This window comes from Myotis nattereri (genome assembly GCF_964212035.1).
Source record: "Myotis nattereri genome assembly, chromosome: Y".
Taxonomy (NCBI): Eukaryota; Metazoa; Chordata; class Mammalia; order Chiroptera; family Vespertilionidae; genus Myotis; species Myotis nattereri.
The window spans coordinates 11,581,239-11,604,513 of record NC_138094.1 but is presented as its reverse complement, the minus strand read 5'-3'; the positions used below and the strand labels follow the sequence as shown (position 1 = coordinate 11,604,513).

Below are 23,275 nucleotides of genomic sequence, written 5' to 3'. Positions count from 1 at the left end.
GGCACTCAACTGAGAGCCATCTCATTTTGCCTTCTTCACCATGGCAAAGTAGATATTCATATCCCCATTGCAAATGAGGAAACTGAGGTCCAACTGTAGCTGGAGAAATCACTGGGTCAAATTTTTCCGACTTTAGTGGTAGTGGGTGGCTCTTGCAGTATCTTTAGAAAAAGACTTTTCTAAGACTCCCATGGGAGAATGAATGTATTTTATTGGTGTGTAATTATATTTTCTGGTCTGCAGGGTTCAATGTCCCTTAGCCTAGTCCTGAAAAGAGTGCAGACGGGGCTCCAGCAGAATCAAAGAGTAGGGCCAGTATCCAGAGTGTCCATTCCATGGTGGAGCAGGGCATGATTTAGTGTCAGGCTACATTTAGTACATCAGTACACTGTGTGAAGTCTACATGGCTGTGGGTCACAGGGTGAGTAGAGGGAGGTAAGAACACCATAAGCTGGGAATCTGAGGTGAGCAGCGAGAGAGAGGGGCTTCTTTGTTCAGGAGCTTAAAAATTAAATATTCCTGTACTTGCGGTGGCATGCCTATTTCTGGCTACTGACTTATTCCCTGGTGTGACTGACTAACAGATAAGCAACATCCCACGTCATGCAGACCTCACTGGGCATGGGTCCATTGTCTAGTGCCTTCCCACAGTGATCTTTAGGTAATAAACTTGGAGACTATTAACTGCAATTCCCTGGCAAAGCTGTATAAATGGCATGTCTCTATTACCTAATCTTCCTTTTACTCCTTCCCTGTTAATAACCAGGTTATTATAATGGTTATCACAAAGAAGTTAAATGTGTCCATCCAAGGTTAATCAGTAACTTCAAAATTGAGGTGCAAAAACATAAACATTGTATATAATCAATGTGATATATACTAACCTCTATCTAAAGCAACTGAATGACAGGTCCACCAGTCACTCTGACATGTACTGATACCAGGGGGCAGACACTCAACGCAGGAGCTGCCCCCTGGTGGTGAGTGCGCTCCCACAGGGGGAGTGCCGCTCTGCTGACTGACCTGTTCCTGGAGGCCCACCAGCCAGCAGCAGTAGCCACTCACTCCCTCAGTAGTCCTGCAGGTCCAATCTCTAGAGAACAGGCCAGGCACCAACAGACCAGTACCACTAGCACAGGGCCACTAGCCTCCTGAAAGTTGGCCTCAGGCACCGCAGCTGCTTCCCCTCCCTAGACACTCTGCAAGGAAGAAATCTTGACAATCCCTGCGAACATCAGGGACAGATCTGGATCCTGGGCAGGCAAGGGCATCCCACCACCTGCCCAAAGGGCAGATTGCGTTCTCCCCCCACCGACCCCTCCATCCCATACCCTTTGGGACAGGCGCCAGATGCAGGCAAGTGCCACTGCAGCAGACGAGCTTCTCCTGATCAGGACTGACTGGGCGTGAGCCTGTGGCAGGTGCAGCAGGATCAGGATGAGCGAGAGTGGTAGGCAGTAGCAGCAGGTGGCGCTGGACTGCCAGTTTCAGCACAATCCCCACAGGCCACACTGAGGGACCCCACCCATGTACAAATTCATGCACCAGGCCTCTAGAGTGACATAAGTCACCCTGCTTCTCACATATTTTACTCATCTCTCAAGGAACACGTAAAAACCCTGAAGGGTCAGATTGATCTTATTATCAAGGTAACAAATATAAAAGAAAAACCAAGGTCCATGAATTTGGGAACCTCTGTGCCATTACACCTTTCTTATTTGGGGTACAAGGCTCTTCCAAGCCAAAGGAACCTATAAAAGCAAGTCACGTTAGCTGATGACTGACTGGTTGGTATTCCTGAAATGGACAGAGTTTTTACTTCTAAGATGACATATTTCTATGGCTTTTCCCCTACTATGAGAATTACTGAAACTTCAGTAGTGATCATTACATTTCCATATATACTGGAAGTTTTACACATACACATTTGTAAGTTAAAAATCTCTCTAACCTGTCTCAATCTGCTTCAGTTGCAATTTTAAATCAGCCACCTGCATAGTTAACCTCCTTACAGAAGCATCATAATTTAATATCCGGGCCTTCAGCTTTGCAGAATGCTCAGTCTGAAAAGATTTAAAGAAGGGAAGAAATCAATGTAAAAGAAATCCCAGTTCACTTCAAAAGGAACAAGTCTTTTATAGGGCTTATTCTCTTTTCCATTTTGCCCATTCTGAGCAGCTTCATGCCTGTGGTCCACAGGTCCCTAGAAAACAATAGAGCACACAAACAAGTTTGCCACCTCCATTTGCACTCATCTCTAAGAACAGTTCTATAAGGTATGAGGCAGACACCAGAGTGTCAACAATTCTAAGTCACAGGGCAAGAATCAAGAGACATTACTAGAGGGCACAACCGAGACTGGGACAATTTCTGTTTATGAGTGCGCTTTCCTTGGGATTTTATTACTGTTATAAATATAGTTATATCATCACCCAAGAATTTCTCAGGTGAGAAGGTTACCTTAGAATAGTGGGGGGATAATTTTTGATGTTAAAACCAATCTGATTTACACTGGTGTGACACACACCAAGCTTACATGTGTACACAGTGGATCAGACTAACACCCGACCAAATAAAGATCAGTACTCACTTCACTTTGCAGCTGTCTCTGCAGAGCCTCCTTGTGAGTTTCAAACTTCTTATGCCCTAACACGAAAGCAGCTCCTGCTTCCTTCAACTGTTTCTGCAAATTTACCAGTTCAGGAGGTGGTTGAGCTATAACTAAGAAGGTAAAAAAGCCTAGTGATTATCAACAGTAAGTTTTCCCATTTCACTTAGCAAAAGCAGCTAAAGATATTTTAAATTGTTCTTTCTTTTCTTTGTACACATGTAGTTAATACCATATTAATTCTATGGAATGGACTAAGAGCACAAATTTCAGAAGAGTTTAATGCATGCAGAGGCAAAGTTCACTACTCTTTTCTAATGCAAATGAAAGAAATTCTTTCAAATCCTTTAACTAACCTGAAAGCCCACCTCTTTCCTCTATCACACACAGGAGGCATAAAAGGAGTTCTCCATCAAAACCTGTTAAGTACCCCTAGGTCTAATCTGATCTGTGCACCAGTCAGCAACACTCAGGGTTCAAGCAGACATCAGATGGAGTTCCACCATTTCAGTCACTGAAGAACCACTAAAGGGTGATTCATGTAGGTTAGCCACTAAGGGTGGTATAGTTCTCTGGGCTAGTAATCGGGCCATGCTGTTAACTCCGTGGGCCCAAAGTAGGAGTGGGGAAACTTACTTCTGCCAAGGGCCATTGGGATATTTATTTTTAGTTAGTTATTTATTTTTAAATATATTTTATTGATTTTTTACAGAGGGGAAGGGAGAGAGATAGAGAGCCAGAAACATCGATGAGAGAGAAACATCGATCAGCTGCCTCCTGCACATCCCCCATTGGGGATGTGCCCGCAACCCAGGCACATGCCCTTGACCGGAATCGAACCTGGGACCCTTCAGTCTGCAGGCCGACGCTCCATCCACTGAGCCAAACCGGTTTTGACATGGATATTTATAACATCATTTGCAGGTCATACAAAATTATCAACTTAATTAGCCTCCTATATTTGGTCAAACATTTAATTAACTCACCCCTAATGCCTTGGCAGGGCCAGATCAAAAGATTTTATGGGTCTTCTATAGCCTGTGGGCAGGACAGTCTCCACACTTGGCCTAAACCATCAGGGAGGGAAGAATTCCCAGAATTGGGAGAGAAAGATCTGGCACAGGCACAGAGCAATGGTGAGAGGTCATCCTGTAAGCACTGGATCTTGCCTTGCTGAGAGGCACAGGGCCAGCCCACAGCCAATATATACAGTGGGGGTGAGGATGCAATGGTGGAGAGGGAATAATAACCTCAACCTCACTCTCATTCCTCCTTCTCAATGGCCAAATCTGAGCAGCAGAAAGTGAGGGGAGATTTGTACAACCCAGAAGGCAGATTTGTAGTTTAAAGATACTTCTTAGTGACACTAATAATATACTATAGTAATAGCAAGCAAAAAAGGAAGTAACTTCAAATTGAGAATCTTAATTTTACAAAAATTTTCCTGATTGAAGCCTTCCTTACAGATACAAAGCATAGTGTCATAATATTAAGCTAATATGAATTACAAAGACATGCAAATCAGGAAAAAGACATACGGTTAAAAAGATGCAAGTTTTCATTTCTGCTCTCTTCCAGTTGTTGTTTAAGTAATTTATTTTGAGCCTGAAGCTCTAATTTCTCTTCTTTTAGAAGCAAATAGCCACTCATCTCTTTCATCTCTTCATTCAGCAGGTGGTTTTGCTTGGTTATTGCCAAGAACTGGGCCTTGAGAGATTCGAGTTCAAGCTGGAATTGAAAAAAAAAACTTGCATTTGAACAGTTACTGCAGTACTTCTTATGCAAAAACTGGCAGGCTGCTATAAACTGGGTGCCATAGTAAGTAAGGTCACTGGACAGAGGACTCATTCTCTGCAGTAAGAAGAACCTGATTCCAACATGGAAGCTTATCTTTGCCCTAGAAGGGGCGGGGGAAGTTCATCCAACCTTATACTTATGCAGAACCCTGGCCTACAAAGCAAGTGCTTCAGATTAAGTTTGTTGCCCATTTTCCAGATACAACTAAGGTCCCAATAGCAATCACAGACTGCAGCAATGTTTATAAAAATGAAAAGCTGAGCTATCACAAACATGCTGTGGTGCTTTCCTTTTTTTATACATTTCATGTTTACATACAAAAGTCTACAATGTTCTCAAATAAATAGATCATTACAGCTGCAAAAATACATTTTATGTGCAGGATATATCCAGGTACATCAAGTTCCAGCTCTGTCCTTCAGAGAGCACACGTGATGAACAGCAAGAAAATAAATGGCATGTGAAAAACACATCTCATTCTGTTTTATCCTGTAAGATCCCAATGTAATGACAGGAATGTTCACCTTCTGCTGATGGGAAGGAAGGAGAGGCTAAGGCAGAAACTAAAAGCTCTGGCCACCTGCTATGGGCTAGGCACATAGGTCAGCTCACCACGGAACCTCAACCACCCCAATGTTTAAGGAACTTGTTCCAGGCAACAAGCAGGAAGGACTCAAAGGAAGAACTACTAAATTAACTTAAGTTGGGCCTTCTTAGTCATAAAATAAACAGTCTAAACACATCAAGCTAAATAATGTATGGCTGAAACTAAAATTTCATCTACTGCCTTGAAGTTTTATCGACTTCAAAAAACAATAGGCTTAGCAATTACCTCAAGTTCTTTCACACGAGTTGCAGAATGATTGCATTCTTCTTCCTGTTTTGAATTGGTAGCCATGGACTGCTCTTGCAAAAGAATAGGTTTTTCTGAAAGAGAAAGCCAACCAATTTAAGATGTTTTTCTAGTGAATAAAAACTCATTTAAGAATTTATGTACAATGTCAGACCTAATGACGATTATTTCATCATCTAAAATAGCAGGTGTCAGAGTCAAAAATCAGTAGGGAAAGTAAGAAATAAGTCCTATTACCCAACAGGTGATGGGAAGTCTTAATGGTCACATATATTGTGAACTTTCTTCCACTACACATACCAACCAGTTGCACCAGCTGCTCAGAGTCCTCATACCCAAAGATCTGAATTTCCTTAAATACAAAGATTTGTCTTATGATTTTAGTGTCTATTTCATCATTTTCACTTCATTCAATATGAGTCTTTGCAGATATATCATTAAAAAAAAATTAGCTGACTACATGATGGTACTAATTCCTAAGAAGTATTAGTCTAGTTTTCACAAGATAGTCACAGAGGAGCAGTCACACACTGGGTGACCTTATGGGTCTTTATCAAGTACCCAGCTCTGGTTCCTTTGAAATTTCTACTTAAGTTCACTTCTTTTCATAGACAAGTTTCTACAAATATACTGAGACATAAAATATCAAGAGATTGAAAAATTATTCAACTTTCCTACTCCTGGGTTAGTTATAAAACAGTTTAGGAAGTTATATGTCAGGTAAAAATATCATGAGGCATAAACATATGTTACAAGTAAAAGAAATAAGGAAACAGGTCACAGGGAATGGAGAAGTTAAAATTTTCCATAAGTAAAAAATGAAGTCTCTCATGCTTAAAACCACAATGAGATATCACCTCCCACCTGTTAGAACAGCTATCATCAATAAATGGATAAATAACAAGTGCTGGCCAAGATGTGGAAAAAAGAGAACCCTCATACACTGTTGGTGGGAATGCAGATTGGTGCAGCCACTATGGAAACACAGTGTGAAGTCACTCTCCCCACCCCCACCCCCCCAAAAAAATAATAATAAGAGCGGCCATATGTTCTAATAATTCTACTTCTCAGTATATGTAAAAAACAACAACATGCCAATTTGAAAAGACATACATGTGCACCCACATGTTCACTGCACCATTACTAGTAACAGACAAGATTTGGAAGCAACCTAGACTACCATCAATAAATGAATGTGTGGATACAGAAGATGTGATATATTACTCAGCCACTGAAATGAATAAAATCTTGCCACCTGTGACAACATGGATGAATCTAAAGGATATTATGATGAAATAAGTTACAGAGAAAAACAAATACCTTATGATTTAACTTACATGTGGAATCTTAAGAAATAAAAATAAACAAAACAAAACAGACAGGCCCATAAATATAGATAACAAGCAAGTGGTGGTCAAAGGGGAGGGAGGAAAGTAGATGGGGGAAGAAAAACCTCCTGAATACCCTACCTCTCTCAGGTTAAGGTCATTTTTGATACGTAAAATTAAAAGAACAAAATGATGATTAATTTTGTAGTAAGAGTAAAATGTAAGCTACACACACACATATAAATTTAGAACAGGCCCAATTTAGGAAGCTAATAACCTATACCAGAAATTTACAAATGCAGCTTTCTTCTCCACAAGAATCACCTTTATTCTTCCTGTCCTCTTCACCCAGTCTGTTAGATCTATCGATGTAGTCATCCTTTAGCTCAAGTTGATACCTGAGAATTAGAATGACCAAAATGATTTTCTTGTCACTTTCCTGAACAGATTCCTATCAATGTATGGGTTTCTGTGGCACCCGGGCACCTAAGGGCATGAACATGGCCATGCATAACTTCAAGGACTATCAGTACCAAAGCCCAGAGATGCAAATTCTGAATATAAAACCTGCTACAATCCTTTAATTTGGTCCCCAAAACTCGTTATTGTGAGGTTATTGAGAACAATTATTCCATGGTGGTCTGGATTGGCACACAAAAGTAAATTAAGTTCAATTTACACTGGTACAACTGACTCTAAATCCCAAGAACAAGAAGTCAGTCACATCCACCTGCCTTGCCTTGCACCCCATCCCCACCCCAAAGAACTTTTGCCCTCAAGGGCTGGGCATAGGGTTCGGGGCCAACTTCGACCACCCTCATATCTGGGTTAGCAATACCAAAAGCACACTTTCAAGTTTTACTTATCTCCACCAACTGCCACTAGCAGACGTTTCAGTTGAGATAGATGGTGAGTATCCTGTGAATTCCCACCCTTGCTCAAGTCATAGAGGATACCCAAACCAGACAACATCAAACAGTACATGATCTGCGAAGCAGTGGGAAAATTAACATACACATTTACTCATTCATTTATTCCTAAGGGTTTAACAACTACAGACATGTCAGCACTTGCTATTACACTCGAGAAGCTGACATACTATATGTATGTCATCATTTCAAAATCTATACATGGAAAGGTACTATATTTTAATTAGAATTCTTTTAAAGAATAAGCTCAGTACTATGTAATGTAAGTACTATGTAATGTAATCTCATGACAAATTACGGGCAAGGCAGTAAAAAGAGACCACTTATTAAGACATACCAAAAGTTAGTTGAGTCATCTCTTCACCACAAATTCATTTACTCAATGAATATTATATGAACACCTGTGTGCTAGACACTACACTGAGCACTGTAGAGAAAAGTTACCATATGGGCTTGATGTCTGCACTGAGTAGTTAATCACTGCAACACATTAAAACTCAGATTATAGGGAAGTCATAGTAACCATAGTTATCATATTTTCCTTTTCCTGTATAATTTTTTTTGCTCCATTGTTAATTTCCATTTATTTCTTTTGATTCTGGCTTTGCAGAATCTTGAAGGAATACAGGGCACATGTTACCTGATAAGCACTAAAACCACTAGGCAGAATAATTTATAAATTGATAGATACCTCCAGCGTAGTGGCAAGTTTGAGGCGGGAGAGGAAAAGAGAACTAAAAGGGATTATAATTCCAGCCCTGGTCAGCCTGATTCAGATGGTTGAAGCACTGTCCAGTGCATTGGAAGGTCATGGGATCAATTCCTGATCAGGGCACATACAGGAGGCAACAGATCAATATTTCTCTCTCATGCTGATTTTTACCTGTCTCTCTCCTTTCCTCCCTAAAATTATTTTTTTTTTAAAAAAAAGTGAATTTTTAAAAAGTTGATCAACCTGTGGGTCGTGACCCCTTTGGTGGTTGAACGACCCTTTCACAGGGGTCGCCTAAGACCATCCTGCATAACAGCTATTTACATTACGATTCATAACAGTAGCAACATTACAGTTATGCAGTAGCAACGAACATAATTTTATGGTTGGGTCACAACATGAGAAACCGTATTTAAAAGGTCAGAAGGTTGAGAACAACTGCCTTAGATCAACCACTTTTATAGTTTATCTACAATGTGAGCTGAGCAACTCACAATGTGCCATAAAATGAAAGCAAATCACAGACCCTCAATACATGTTAGAAAAGCTATGAGTAAGAAAGAGCAGAGGATGCTATTCCCTATACTGTAACTCTGTAAAATTATCTTAAATATTCATGGGAAAGGCTTGACTGTCAATAAAAAACACGTATTTTTTTAAACACTATCACCATAAAATGTTAAGTCTTATCTACTTCACTAGTATTGCTGTGTTTCCATCAACTTATTCCAAATCTATTACTTGTTTAAGAACACCAAACAATTTCTTTAGAATTTCATTCTTGAGCTTTTGGTCACAGGTCTCCTCCATGCTCTTTATATTCAGGATCCTGTCTCCTAAGTGCATCAGCCACACTTTTATGATTTTCTTCTGTAGCCTCTGATTTTAGCAAAAATATAAAAAGCAAAAAAAATAAAACTGTAATTGCTGAAGTAAAGACTTTAGGAGAAAAAAATAACATAATTTTAGCTCCACAAGCTAAAACTGTTATGTGACTGTCACTGCTGGGAAGTAACTGGAAAGAGCTGGAGTTCTCCATCTATTTTATGAACTGACCAAGTTATGTGGGATCTGAAGTAGCAGATGGAGCAGCATGGTGCACCAGGCTGCAGGGAGTGTGCAAGTTTCAAGACCAAAGTGCTTTTCATAGAAGATGATGAACACTTAAAAAATGATTGCAGGTAATAAATGGCCATAATACATTCAGAGAAAAGCTACATACCAAACTTAAGTTAGTGTACTTTTGCTTTAGTACTTATTTCTTCAGTAAGATTATTTCTGTGAGGTTTAACTGATCAGCCCATAGGTATGAAAGACAAAAGATTTGTTTCTGATATTTAATAATCTAGTGATTGAATACTGAAGAGTGCTGAACAATAGAAAAAGATAGATAGGTCAATCAGAACTTCCAAATACTGAAGAATGGAATGGTCTTCCCTTTGATCGAGCCAGGTAAGTGCTAGGGAATGCTGACCATTCCAAGCAAAGGATAAAAGCTCTATGTGTTAGCACCCTCTGCTGACTAACATGTAAAGCAAAGGAGCAGTAAACAATACTTATTAGCTTACTAGATGCCTGGTGCACAAATTCATGAATGGCAGGGGTCCCTCCACCTGGCTGATCACGGTGGTCTCACACAGTCCTGATCTTCTCACCCAGTCCCAATTGGGGCTGGGGTGGGATCACAGGAGGGCTCCAGGGCAAGTCTGGTCCTGTCTTGCCTGGTCCTGATGGGCCCCACCCCAGCAGCAAGCAACTTACTGGTTGGAACATCTGCCCCCGGGTGGTCAGTGCAAGTCGTAGCGACCAGTCAGTTGACCACTCGGTCAGACACTTAGCATATCATGCCTTTATATATATAGGTTGTAACTCACAGCACAGAATGTTCAGCATGAACTTTCCCCTGCCCCTGGTCTTGGAGACCGCATGTTCTTCTAAGGCTCTGCTCACCAAATTCAGCTGCCACATGAAGTAAATTGCATTGTGTGCGTGGAAACCCTTTGTAGGCTCCATTGCTGTGTCTTTACTTCGTTGCAGTTCCAATTACTCCAACATAAAGACAGACACCCTCATTATCAGGTAACACCATCATGGTAAGACCCCTGCTCAGCCTACTGCAGTGGTTTTTAAATAGGCCATGGGTCGCCCCAGATGGTTTGGTAGAGTAGGTACAGCCGCAGCCTGCGAACTAAAGGGACCTAGGTTTGGTTCCGGTCAAAGACACATTCCTGGATTGCGGGCTTAATCCCCAGTATGGAGCACATGCAGGAGGCGATGGATTCTCTCTCATCATTGATGTTTCTCTCTCTCTCTCTCACTCTGCCTTCCTCTCTGAAATCAATAAAAATAGTAAGTAGGCCATTAATCAAACGTTGCTGCTCTCCATCCAGTCCCCTCAAACCCTCTTTTGTCTTTGACCCTCCCCACACACACACTCTGCTGCGGTCTGTAAAATGGGGTCAGGATTTCTACTTCAACCAAGGGCAAAGCTTCCACATGGACCTCCTTCCCCGACTGTCTTTGCCCCCAGTCCTGTGTGGTTTCTCCCTCCTTCCCCTCCATCTAACTTGGTGGGCCCTGCTCTGCCCCTCCTCATGTGACCTCCTGTCCGCAGCCTCCCACTTTCTCCTCTGGGGGCAGAGCTCTCCAAAGGCTGTGTGGGAATGGAGTGGGCTGTGCAGAGTGGGGTGGGGCAGACAAGGCAGTACAGGGTGTGCAGTGGTGGAGAGCTCTGTGGGCCAAGTCCAACCTTTGGAGAAGAGCTGGGGTGACAGGTCACCGGGAGGAGGAGGGAGGGATGTAGACCTTGTCCCGTGGGAGAGGCACTGGGTTCCTGGGCTATCCCCACACAGCAGCTTTTCTAGGCCCCTGCACAGCTATCATCCTCCACCTCTTGCTGCCTCCGCCTCAAGTTTTGGACTCAGTTTCTTTGACTCAGCCCCACCCCCCTCTCAGCTGCGTTCCAGGAGCCTGAGGCTGCACGTTGGCTTTGGGCAGCTATGCCTGGCCTGCACCCTATAATGGTGTTACCCACTCTCCTGGAGTAGTTAGTGAAACTTAAATAAATATAAGCAGCTCTGAAGATTATAAATTGAGCACTGAGAAGGCCACAGGCTGCGGAGGGCTGCATAGTCCAGGCTCTCAGCATAGAAGCCTCCCCAGCCACCCGGTCCCTGCTGGCTCCCGCCCCCACCTGCCTCTGCCCAGGGCTCAAGACAAACCCCAGGAACTTCCTGACAGCTCTCACCTCACATCTCACTTTCCAGTCCAGCCCACCAGTGCCCACAGCAAGCTAACCTACTGGTCCGAGCATCTGCCCCCTGGTGGTCAGTGCACGTCATAGTGACTGATCGACTGATCCAGTGGTCAAACTCACAGTGGAACTCCAGTAGAGGGAATAATTTGCATATTAGGCTTTTATTACGTAAGATATCAGCGATTTTCAACCTTATTTATCTCTGACACACATAAACTACTAAAATTCTGCAGCATGCCAAAAATATATTTGCCCATTTATAAAAAACACAACAGGTATATTTTTGAATCGTTCACAATGAACCGCTATTTTGTGTTGACTGTTGTCTTTTTTTTTTTTATTTGAAAATCTAAGGAAAAAGAGGTTAATGCCCTTGACTACAGTCAGGTATGTCATGTTTTATATATTCTTGCAGCACACCAGTTGAAAATCGATGGCTTATTTGTCACTTTCCTTTTCTGTCATGATCAATTTACCACTTCAGTACTGCTTAGAACAGAGTAATGTAGCAGAGATGAAAAATAAAATGAATTAAAGCCTATATAAATGATCTAACCACATTAATGAAGACCAGGACAAATCCACTAAGGAAGTAAGAGTCAACTAATAGTAGAACCTAATGGAAATGAAACCTGTTTCATAAACTAGACTGGTGAGCTTGCCATTAATGGCAGGTACAATGTGAAGAATGAAATAGTGGTGAGCACTTAGTACACACACATCCATCACCCAGTACAAATCAAGTCAGAGCCACTGCATTGAGTTACTACATGCACATGGAACCGTTAGATCTCAATGACTAAACATAAGTGTGTGACTGAACATAATTTGTTAACAGTTGTTAGCTTCTTCAAAGTACTGGTCTGGTTTTACTGTAGCCTGATGATGGTGTCTCACTGCTTTTCATCCCAATAACTAATATTTCAAAAGCAAAATCCTAGTCTTTGTTTCTCTCAACTTATGCCTTTTAAAACTAGCCGAATGTACCTTTACAAGCAAGAACTCTACTTGGCAATTAGCATTAGAATAATTAGTAGTATTTGTTTTAAACTCACAGTCTCTGAATAGTCAAAATGAAAACATTACTTACAAATCAAAAGCTTCAATTCTTTGCTTCAGTTCTGCTTCTCTGCCTCTTAGGAAATCGGTATCTTTCAGTAGAAGCTGTATTTGAGCATAAAGTTCTTTTGTTTCCATCTGTAGAGGAAAGCATTAATTGTAGCAAGCAAGCTGAGGAAAATAAGACAGGTTTGAACTAATGGACTGCTTCCTACATTCCAGAGAACAAAGTACAGACATTTAGAGGAACAATTTCACTTTTAAAACATTCCATCTCAAGGTATGCATTTTGCCTATTCTAGTTACACAAGAACTTACCTCCTAGTCCAGGGGTGGGCAAACTTTTGGACGCGAGGGCCACAATGGGTTCTTAAACAGGTCCGGAGGGCCGGAACAAAAGCATGGATGGAGTGTGTGTGTGAACTAATATAAATTCAAAGTAAACATTATTACATAAAAGCGTACGGTCTTTTTTTCTTTTAGTTTTATTCATTTCAAACGGGCCGGATCCGGCCCGCGGGCCGTAGTTTGCCCATGGCTTCCCTAGCCCAATGACTGTTACGCTATATTACCCTAATATCCCTTGTGCAGAATATCCTGACACTTCCTTAACATTTTTGTAAGTTCTCCAGAAAAAAAAAACACAAAAAACAAAATGGGGGAACTTAACAAAGTAGAATCCCCATGGTTCAATAGTCGTCTGAAAGTTTCAATTCATGGGCGGTTCTGACTCAGAATGAACAAGCTGGAATGAAACTGTGAAAAATAGATCACACTTACATTTGTGTGTTCACTGAGCAAGGATTTACTGAATATCATGTCAAAAAGCACAGTGAGCTGGATATGAAAAGATGAACAGCTACAGTCCCCATCTTTTAAAAAATTCACAATTTACTGCGGGAGAGAGAAATAATACTACAATGTGATAATTTCACAACCAGAGTCCAGTCTCCACGGCAGGAATGATGCCTAAATGAGTCTATCAATGGGATTCAGGGAAGGCGTCACCAGGAAGCATCATTGAAGCTAAAGTTTGAAGGACAGGACAGTTTTATCAGGGAGAGAAGGGGGTGAACAGTTGGGTGGCAGAGTAAAAGTATGGTGCCTTTTATGAGGATGCCAAGCTTCTCCAGTGCCTTCAGAGAATCTGACTGAATCGAGACAGGCTGTCAACTGGTTGATCTGATCTAGTCACTCACTCATTTTAAGGTTCAAAGTGTTAGTCTGAACACAACCCATCATCTCAAAGACCAGTGCTTCCATTTATTTTTATAGCTAAAATTAACCCAATTCCCAGAAATGCCAGAAAAAATTGGAGAGGGGGTGTGGTCACCATTAATAACTGGGTTTTACTGAGAAGCTCCAAGAAAGGTTGACACTGGGAGGAAGCCTTTTAACTTCAACCATCTCCTGGTATCAGTAGTCCTGGCTGAGGAAACCATGACCCCAACCTAGTTAGGTCTGACAACCCTTGGGAAAGAAACTGTTTTTCCAAAAGAAACAATCCAATCTCTTTTGCTGGCATGCACTCCCCACCATTCCTCAACCTCTTCATGTCCTGTCCAGTCATTTTCTGGGTGACAAGATCAAATGGCCACTGGATGACACTTATAAGCCCCAGACCCTTCTACTGCAGGGACCTTTGCCTTTGCTCAGATGGAAGCACATTGCATTTGGTTTCCAACTTCACCTAGAACCCCAACCTGCAACTCTGTCCTGTTGGTCCACCCTTATTCTTCCATCTGTCTGTATCCCCAGACTTACTCCTTGATGTCTGAGACTGCCACGTAGCTCTCCCTTCTCTCCTGGATTATTAGTCATCCACACTCTGCTCTGGTTCCGCTCACCATCATGCTGAACCCCAATGTCTTCAACTAAACAGGCTGCCTTTCTCAAATGAAATAAATTCAGCTCTATAAAGCTACACTCCTCAACTACGACCATTTTTCTGCCCTCATTGACCTTCCAAATCCTCCCAAGAGCTGCAACAGAACAATCACCTACAACAAGCATGTCAAACGCATGGCCCACAGGCCGCACGTGGCCCACAATGAATATTTTTGTGGCTCAGCGAATATAACAGTATGTAGCGTTTTAATAAAAATTTCATAACCTGATTTTTACAATAACCTGTTTTACATAATTATTAATTACTAACTACATTTGCTAATGACTGATTATAATTGTGTTGCATTCATTTCCCTTATGTGCCTTATGCGCAGGCGTGCCATTTCTCTCCATTAATACTAGCAGACAATATTTTAGCACCCGATGGCCACATCATTAGTCTTGTACTGACTTGTTTGGTATGTGCAACAGGAAATACTTTGCTTTTGGAGAATGAGAAAAGTAGGTTTATTTGCATTGTGCTTATTAATCTGTCCAGTTATTCAGTGTCTGGGAAGTTAATGTTCAATGCAAAATACTGATTTTTATTAAAACGTTCTATTATTTTTTGTTAACGATTACTCATTTATTTCAGCCCTTTGTATTCAACATGTCTTTATCGAAATAAACCTTTCTATGAAAATTGAAGCTTTTGTTTTGCAGCCCACATAAACTTGGTTCGTGTTAGTGTTTGAAATTCTTGACCTACATGCACTTGGTCTGGTCTACTTCAATTCCAGGTTGCCCACTTCAGCAGTACCCTCAAAACAGCTCGAGAATCCTGTCAGCTTCAGAGAGCTGCTCTGCTCCTTCTGCAACCCCCCGCCACCCAGTGGCCATTCCTTACCTCTGGTCCTCTCCTCAAAGGTCACTTACCACTTAATTCTCACATCTGCTGCAATTTTAGTGAGGTTGTCTCATGCCCCTGACTCAGACATTCACTTCCACTCTTCCTTCCAGTAATCTCGAAAAAAGAAGTCTTAGTATCCTTTTCAAAGCTGATTCTTCCAGGTGTATTCTTGACCGCAGTCCCTACTAGTCCTCTAGGCCAGTGATGGCGAACCTATGACACGCGTACCATTTTGGGTGACACGCATCGACAGAGACAAAAAATTGCGTATTCATATATTTGTCTCTCGCAATGGCCAGAGCTGGGCATCACTCGAGTAATATTATTACTCATGTTACTCATGATCAATTACACAATTCTAAAACCAGATGTAAGCATGTACATCAGTGTTGCGTAGCAAAGATACATTGTGAAAACATCCAAGATACACTGTTCCAATACTGGCATTAATATAAAAAGGTTAAGAATTGCACTATAAAGAGATTAATCTTTACTCAAGACACTTTATTTTTACTCGAGTGACAAAACGCCCAATTCTGGAAACGGCCTCATTATTGTCAACATGTGCCTCGGGTAAGCTTCCTGTGCGTTCGGGTGCATTCGGCAAACGGACGCACTTGATCGCCATGTTCATTAGGGGACAGGAGTGGGAGGGTTAGAAGAAAAAGATATAAGGGGAGAAAAATGGCGGAGGTATAAACGGACGTGTCCTGTGCCTTGTCCTGGAGCAGATAAGGGTGAGCAGCTGAAACGGGTAACATACAGCCCGAATAGGCAGAGGATATTCAGCTGAGAGACAGTCTGCAGCTGGGAAAGACAGAGAACTCCCAGAAAAAAAAGGACGGTTGGAGACTGCGGCTGAAACATCTCCCTGTGTGCCGGCTCAGCAGCGGAGACTGTGCCATCTTGAGTGGCTGTTACAGACAACCAGAGATCAGCTACTAACCTGGAAACAAGGGATCTCAAGCAGCGTGACTGCGTGAACTCAGACGAGCACTGCTTCTTCTCACAGAAAGGTTAGACTTCCCCTAAAGGTGCAGTTTGCAATTCAGGTTGGAGAGAGAACCGCGAGGGGCGAAATCTGCGCCCCACAGAGTCCGTGGCCCTTGGGACCAGCGTGACCCTCAAGTGGCGAAGGGGCCCCACAGGGCAGCTGGCAGAAGGGAACGATAAAAATAAGCACATAGCTAGACTGGATGCAAAAAAGCAGCCTCGGATTCTCCCAGTCTGCCGGGTGCTTGGTGCCAGGGGCGAGTGGGTGTGTGGAGACTGTGCGCAGACCTGGAAGGTGGAGGCTTGCAAATTCACACAACTTCTCAGGCTCTTGTTGTTACAGTTCCCCTTAGATCCGTGTGTTTGATTATTAAACCCAGTGGATGGGATTCCCCAGGTGGGGTCATTCACAGAGCCTGTAGGGGAAAGACATTTTGGGGAGCCTGGGAAACAGAGCGGGGAGTAATGATTAAAGAACCAGCTCTGGGCAGTGGACTTTCCCAAACCAGTTTCAAGTAACATAGAGAAAATAAACCCTAACTACTGGATAGAGAGGACTTATAGCCTCGGAGGTCAATCCAGACACACTGCCACCCAGAGGCAGAGCCACGAACTGTCTCTTCTGTAAATACAAATAAAGGCAGTCTGGTAAACAAATACAACCTGCCTTAAAATCAGGACTGTGGTTTACAGCACAGAGGAACAGTGTATCGCAGGGAAATTCAACACTCTCCTAAATGCCTGGCAGGACTAAGGCGTGAAAAAAAGAAGAGTAGAAGATCTGAAGCACCTTCACTACTGTACATTTTTAACTTTTTTTCTTTTTAATTCTTTTTTCACCATTTCATAAAGAACCTATTATTATTTTTTTTTCATCACCTGATTTTACCTTTGTAATTACATTTTTTAACCAGTATTATTGCTATCATTTTACCATTTTTTCAAGTGTCATTTTATTTTTTTTTTCATTATTTTATTTTGGAATTAGTGTTCTACACTCTATTTTCATCGTTCCTTTAGCATCATTTCTCTCTATCTCACCTTTACCCTTAAGCCATAACTCTTCCTCACTTTTCCCCTTTTGTTGTCCTGTTTCTCTTACCCTATTCCTGCTTTAGATTTTCCCTATTCATTCTTTTTACCCACTGTCTAAATTTCACCCTACTGATATACCTAATTTCCAATCCCTTGCTCTAAATCCATATACACCTCTCTCTTATCGTTCTTCACTATCCAATTTTTTTTCTCTGTCGTTTTGCTAGTGTTTGCTTGATTTTGAATATATATTTTTTTTTTATGCTTGTTTGGGAGATTGTTTTGTTTTACATTTTTATTTTTCTGTTTTGCTTTTTCTTTCTCTGGTTATTTTTGTGCTTCTGTTTTCCCTTGCCTCGCTTGATATTAGTGGTTGATTGTAGTTTGCATTAATCTCCAGGGATCTGCTGCTGGAATTCATTGGGATTATTTGTGGTTCTATTAGAGTTTTCTCCCAATACAAATAGCCTCTTCCCCACCTCTAATTCATTCTCTCACTTTTTTTTCTTCTTTCTTCTCTCCCTTTTCCCAATCTCATTTCGGCATTCCTTTTTGTTTTTTTCTTTTTCTCTTTAATCTTTTTCTCTTTTTTCTTCTTTATCCCCTAATTCTCTTCACTCAGTGGTCACCTTTATTTGGGGTTATTAATATCGTAAATACATTTGTTTTCAGTGCCTTGTATGTTGTGCCTTTTTGTGTTGTATTTTGTGCCTTTAAATCAACGCATCAGAAAGAGAACTACATAACCAAACACCTGGAGAAGAGAGATCATGGTGAATAAAGAACCAACCCACATATGAAAGAAAAACAGGCATCATCAGAAAAGGAAGTAAACGAAATGGAGGCAATGGAGGCAAGCAACCTGTCAAAGAAAGAATTCAGAGAAATGGCCATAAGGTGGATGAAAAGAATGGAAGACAAATTCACCAATATGTGTAGGAACCAAGAGGAAATGAAGAAAAACCAAGAAGAAATGAAAAATGACATCACTGCTATAAAGAACTCAATAGAAAGCATCAACAGTAGACTAGAAGAAGCAGAGGACCACATCAGTGAGCTAGAAGACAAGGTAGGAAAAAATACCCAAACAGAACAGCTTCTAGAAAAAATAATTAAAAAGCATGAGGAGAGCCTAAGAGAACTCTGGGACAACACTAAACGAAACAACATCCAAATAACATGGGTCCCAGAAGGAGAGGAAACTGAGCAAGGAATAGAAAACCTGTTTGAAAAAATAATAAGGGAAAATTTCCCTGAGATAGGGAAGGAAAAAACTCACACAAATCCAAGAAGCTCACAGAGTCCCAAACAAAATGAACCCAAAAAGACCGACACCAAGGCACATAATAATTAAATTGGCAAACACCGACAAAGCAAGAATATTAAAAGCAGCCAGAGAGAGACAGAAAGTTACCTACAAAGGATCCTCCATCAGACTAGAGACCGATTTCTCAACAGAAACACATCAGGCAAGAAAGGAATGGAATGAAATATACAAAGTCATGCAAAGGAAGGGTCTGAATCCAAGAATACTGTACCCAGCGAGGCTATCAATCAAAATTGAGGGTCAAATCAGGAGCTTCACAGACAAAAACGGTCTACGGGAGTTTATTACAACCGAACCAGCAATGCAAGAAATGCTAAAGGGTCTGCTGAAAAAAGAAAAAATAGGAAACAAAGAAGGAATGCAGCGGTAAAGATCAAAAATGGTGACTAACAAGTTTCTATAAATAATAACTTTAAATGTAAATGGATTAAATGCCCCAGTAAAAATGCATAGGGTAAATGAGTGGATAAGAAAACATGACCCATATATCCGCTGTCTACAGGAAACCCAACTCAGAAAAAAAGACGCACACAGACTGATGGTGAAGTAATGGAAAAAGGTTTTTTAGGCCAATGGAAGTGAAAAAAAAACCGGGGTAGCAATACTTATATCTAACAAATTAGATCTCAAAGTGAAGGACATAAAAAGAGATAAAGAAGGCCACTTCATAATACTAAACGGAGGAGTCCAACAAGAAGAAATAACTCTGGTAAATACATATGCATCCAATATAGGAACACCCAAATACGTAAGAAAACTTCTGGAGGAGATCAAGGGAGAGATTGACAGCAATACAATCATAGTAGGGGACCTTAACACCCCATTATCACCATTGGACAAATCCTCTAAACAAAAACTCAGCAAAGAAACATCAATCCTAAATGACTCACTAGATCAGATGGAATTAATTGACATCTTCAGAACATTTCACCCCAAAGCCACAGAATATACATTCTCCTCAACTGCACATTTGTCATCTTCAAAGATAGAGCATGTACTGGGTCACAGATGAAGTCTCTTCAAATTCAAGAAAATTGAAATCATATCCAGCATCTTCTCAGACCACAAAGGCATAAAACTGGAAATCAACTACAACAAAAACAATCCAAGAAAATCAAACACATGGAGACTAAATAGCATGCTATTAAGCAACGACTGGGTTACCAGAGAGATCAAAGAAGAAATAAAAAACATCATGGCAACAAACAAAAATGAAAACACAACAATCCAAAACCTATGGGACACAGTGAAAGCACTCTTGAGAGGGAAGTTCACAGCTCTACAAGCCTACTGCAAGAAACAAGAAACAATGAGAATAAATGACCTAACTCTACAACGCAAAGAGTTAGAAAGAGAGCAACATAAAAAGCCCACTCTAAGCAGAAGGAAGGAAATAACAAAGATCAGAGCGGAGATAAACAACACAGAGACCAAAAAAACAATACAAAAGATCAACAAAACCAAGATCTGGTTCTTTGAAAGGATAAACAAGATTGATACACCTCTAGCCAGGCTCACCAAGAAACAAAGAGAGAGGACCCAAGTAAACAAAATCAGGAATGAAATAGGAGAAATAACAACAGACCCCATAGAAATACAAAGGATTGTTAGAAAATACTATGAACTCTACTCCAACACACTAGACAACCTGGAGGAAATGGACATATTCCTAGAAAAATACAACATTCCAAAACTTAATCAGGAAGAATCTAAAAATTTCAATAGGCCAATAACTATGGAGGAAATCGAAGCAGTAATCAAAAAGCTTCCAGCAAACAAAAGCCCGGGGACAGACGGCTTCACAGGGGAGTTTTACCAAGCATTCAAGGAAGACCTAAAACCTATCCTCCTCAGACTATGTCAAAAGATCCAAGAGGAAGGAACACTTCCCATCTCATTCTATGAAGCCAGCATCACCCTAACACCAAAACCAGATAAAGACAACACAATGAAAGAGAATTATAGGCCAATATCCCTCATGAACATAGATGCCAAGATCCTCAACAAAATCCTAGCAAATCGGATCCAGCAGTACATCAAAAAGATCATACACCATGACTAAGTAGGATTTATCCCAGGGATGCAAGGATGGTACAATATCCGCAAATCAATAAATGTGATACATCACGTAAACAAATTGAGAGAAAAAAAACGTATAATCATATCAATTGATGCGGAAAAAGCATTTGACTAAATCCAACACTCTTTCTTGATAAAAACTCTCAGCAAGATAGGAATTGAGGGATCATACCTCAACATAATAAAAGCCATATATGACAAACCAATAGCCAACATCATAATCAATGGGCAAGAACTAAAATCATTCCCCTTAAAATCAGGAACAAGACAGGGATGCCCCCTCTCACCACTCCAGTTCAATACAGTACTGGAAGTACTAGCCATTGCGATCAGACAAGATGAAATAAGAGGCATCCAGATTGGAAAAGAAGAAGTAAAACTGTCCTTATTTGCAGATGACATGATACTGTACATACAGAACCCAAAAGACTCCATCAAAAAATTATTAGACTTAATAAATGAATTCAGCAATGTAGCAGGATACAAAATTAATGCTAAGAAATCCATGGCATTTCTTTACACCAAAAGTGAACTTACTGAGAGTGAAACTACAAAAGCAATCCCATTTACCATTGAACCAAAAAAATTAAAATTCCTAGGAATAAACTTAACTAAGGAGGTAAAAGACTTATATGCAAAAAAACTACAGGACACTGAAAACAGAGGTAGAGGAAGACAGAAACAGATGGAAGAACATACCGTGTTCATGGATTGGTAGAATCAACATCATCAAAATGTCCATACTACCCAAAGAAATCTATATATTCAATGCAATCCCCATTAAATTACCAATGGCATATTTCACAAATCTAGAACGAACGTTCCAAAAATTCATCTGGAATAAAAAAAAAAAAAAAAAAAGATCCCGAATAGGTGCAGCAATCCCGATAAAGAAGAACAAAGTAGCCAAAACCGGTATGGCTCAGTGGACAGAGCGTCGGCCTGCGGACTGAAAGGTCCCAGGTTCGATTCCGGTCAAGGGCATGTACCTGGGTTGCGGGCATATCCCCAGTAGGAGATGTGCAGGAGGCAGCTGATCGATGTTTCTCTCTCATGGATGTTTCTAACTCTCTATCTCTCTCCCTTCCTCTCTGTAAAAAAATCAATAAAATATATTTTTTAAAAAAAGGAGAACAAAGTAGGTGGGATCTCAATACCAGATATCAAACTGTATTACAAAGCCACTGTTCTTTTTTTTTTTTTTTAAATATATTTTATTGATTTTTTACAGAGAGGAAGGGAGAGAGATAGAGAGTTAGAAACATCGATGAGAGAGAAACATCGTTCAGCTGCCTCCTGCACATTTCCCACTGGGGATGTGCCCGCAACCCAGGTACATGCCCTTGACCGGAATCGAACCTGGGACCCTTCAGTCCGCAGGCCGCCGCTCTATCCACTGAGCCAAACCGGTTTTGGCTAAAGCCACTGTTCTTAAAACAGCTTAGTACTGGCACAAGAACAGACATATAGGTCAATGGAATAGAATAGAGACCCCAGAAATCGACACAAACCACTATGCCCAATTAATATTCGACAAAGGAGGCAAGAGCATACAATGGAGTCAAGACAGTCTCTTCAATAAATGCTGTTGGGAAAATTAGACAGATACATGCAAAAAGATGAAACTAGACCACCAACTCACACCATACACAAAATTAAACTCAAAATGGATAAAAACTTCAATGTAAGATGGGAAACCATAAAAATACTAGAGGAATCCACAGGCAGCGAAATTGCAAACATATGCCCAAGGAATTTCCTCTCTGATAATGCTCCTAGGGCAATGGAAACTAAAGAGGAAATAAACAAATGGGACTACATCAAAATAAAAAGCTTTTGCACAGCAACGGAAACCATCAACAAAACAACAAGAAGACCCACTGTATGGGAGAACATATTTGCCAATGATACCACCGACAGGGGTTTAATTTCCAACATTTACAGGGGTCTCATGAAACTTAACAAAAGGAAGATAAACAATCCAATAAAAAAATGGGCAACGGACCTAGATAGACACTTTTCGAAAGAGGACATACAGAAGGCCGAAAGACATATGAAAACATGCTCAAAGTCACTAATTATAGGAGAGATACAAATCAAAACGACAACGCATTATCATCTCACACCTGTCAGAATGGCTATCATCAAAAAATCAACAAACAAGTGTTGGAGAGGATGTGGAGAAAAAGGAACCCTTCTGCACTGCTGGTGGGAATACAGACTGGTGCAGCCACTGTGGAGAACAGTATGTAGCCACCTCAAAAAACTAAAAATGGAACTCCCATTTGACCCAGTGATCCCACTAGTAGGAATATATCCCAAGAAACCAGAAACACCAATCAGAAAGGATATATGCACCCCTATGTTCATAGCAGCACAATTCACCATAGCTAAGATTTGGAAACAGCCTAAGAGCCCATCAGCAGATGAGTGGATTAGAAAACTGTGGTACATATACACAATGGAAAACTATGCTGCGGTAAAAAAGAAGGAACTCTTGCCTTTTGCAACAGCATGGGTGGAACTGGAGAGCATTATGCTAAGTGAAATAAGTCAGTCAGA

The 23,275-nt window shown here is 40.9% G+C and overlaps 1 pseudogene across 1 annotated transcript in view; it reads right to left on the bottom strand.

The window, feature by feature from the left end:
- Positions 1–4,129: 4,129 nt before the first annotated feature.
- Positions 4,130–23,275, bottom strand: part of LOC308512335 (centriole and centriolar satellite protein OFD1-like) — a 41,355-nt pseudogene continuing 22,209 nt past the window's right edge. The window contains exons 2-5 of the transcript in view: positions 8,988–9,106; positions 6,911–6,984; positions 5,238–5,332; positions 4,130–4,336 (exon numbers count right to left, since the gene is read on the bottom strand). The product of the transcript in view is annotated as a centriole and centriolar satellite protein OFD1-like (transcript). The remainder of the gene's footprint in view (positions 4,337–5,237; positions 5,333–6,910; positions 6,985–8,987; positions 9,107–23,275) is intronic.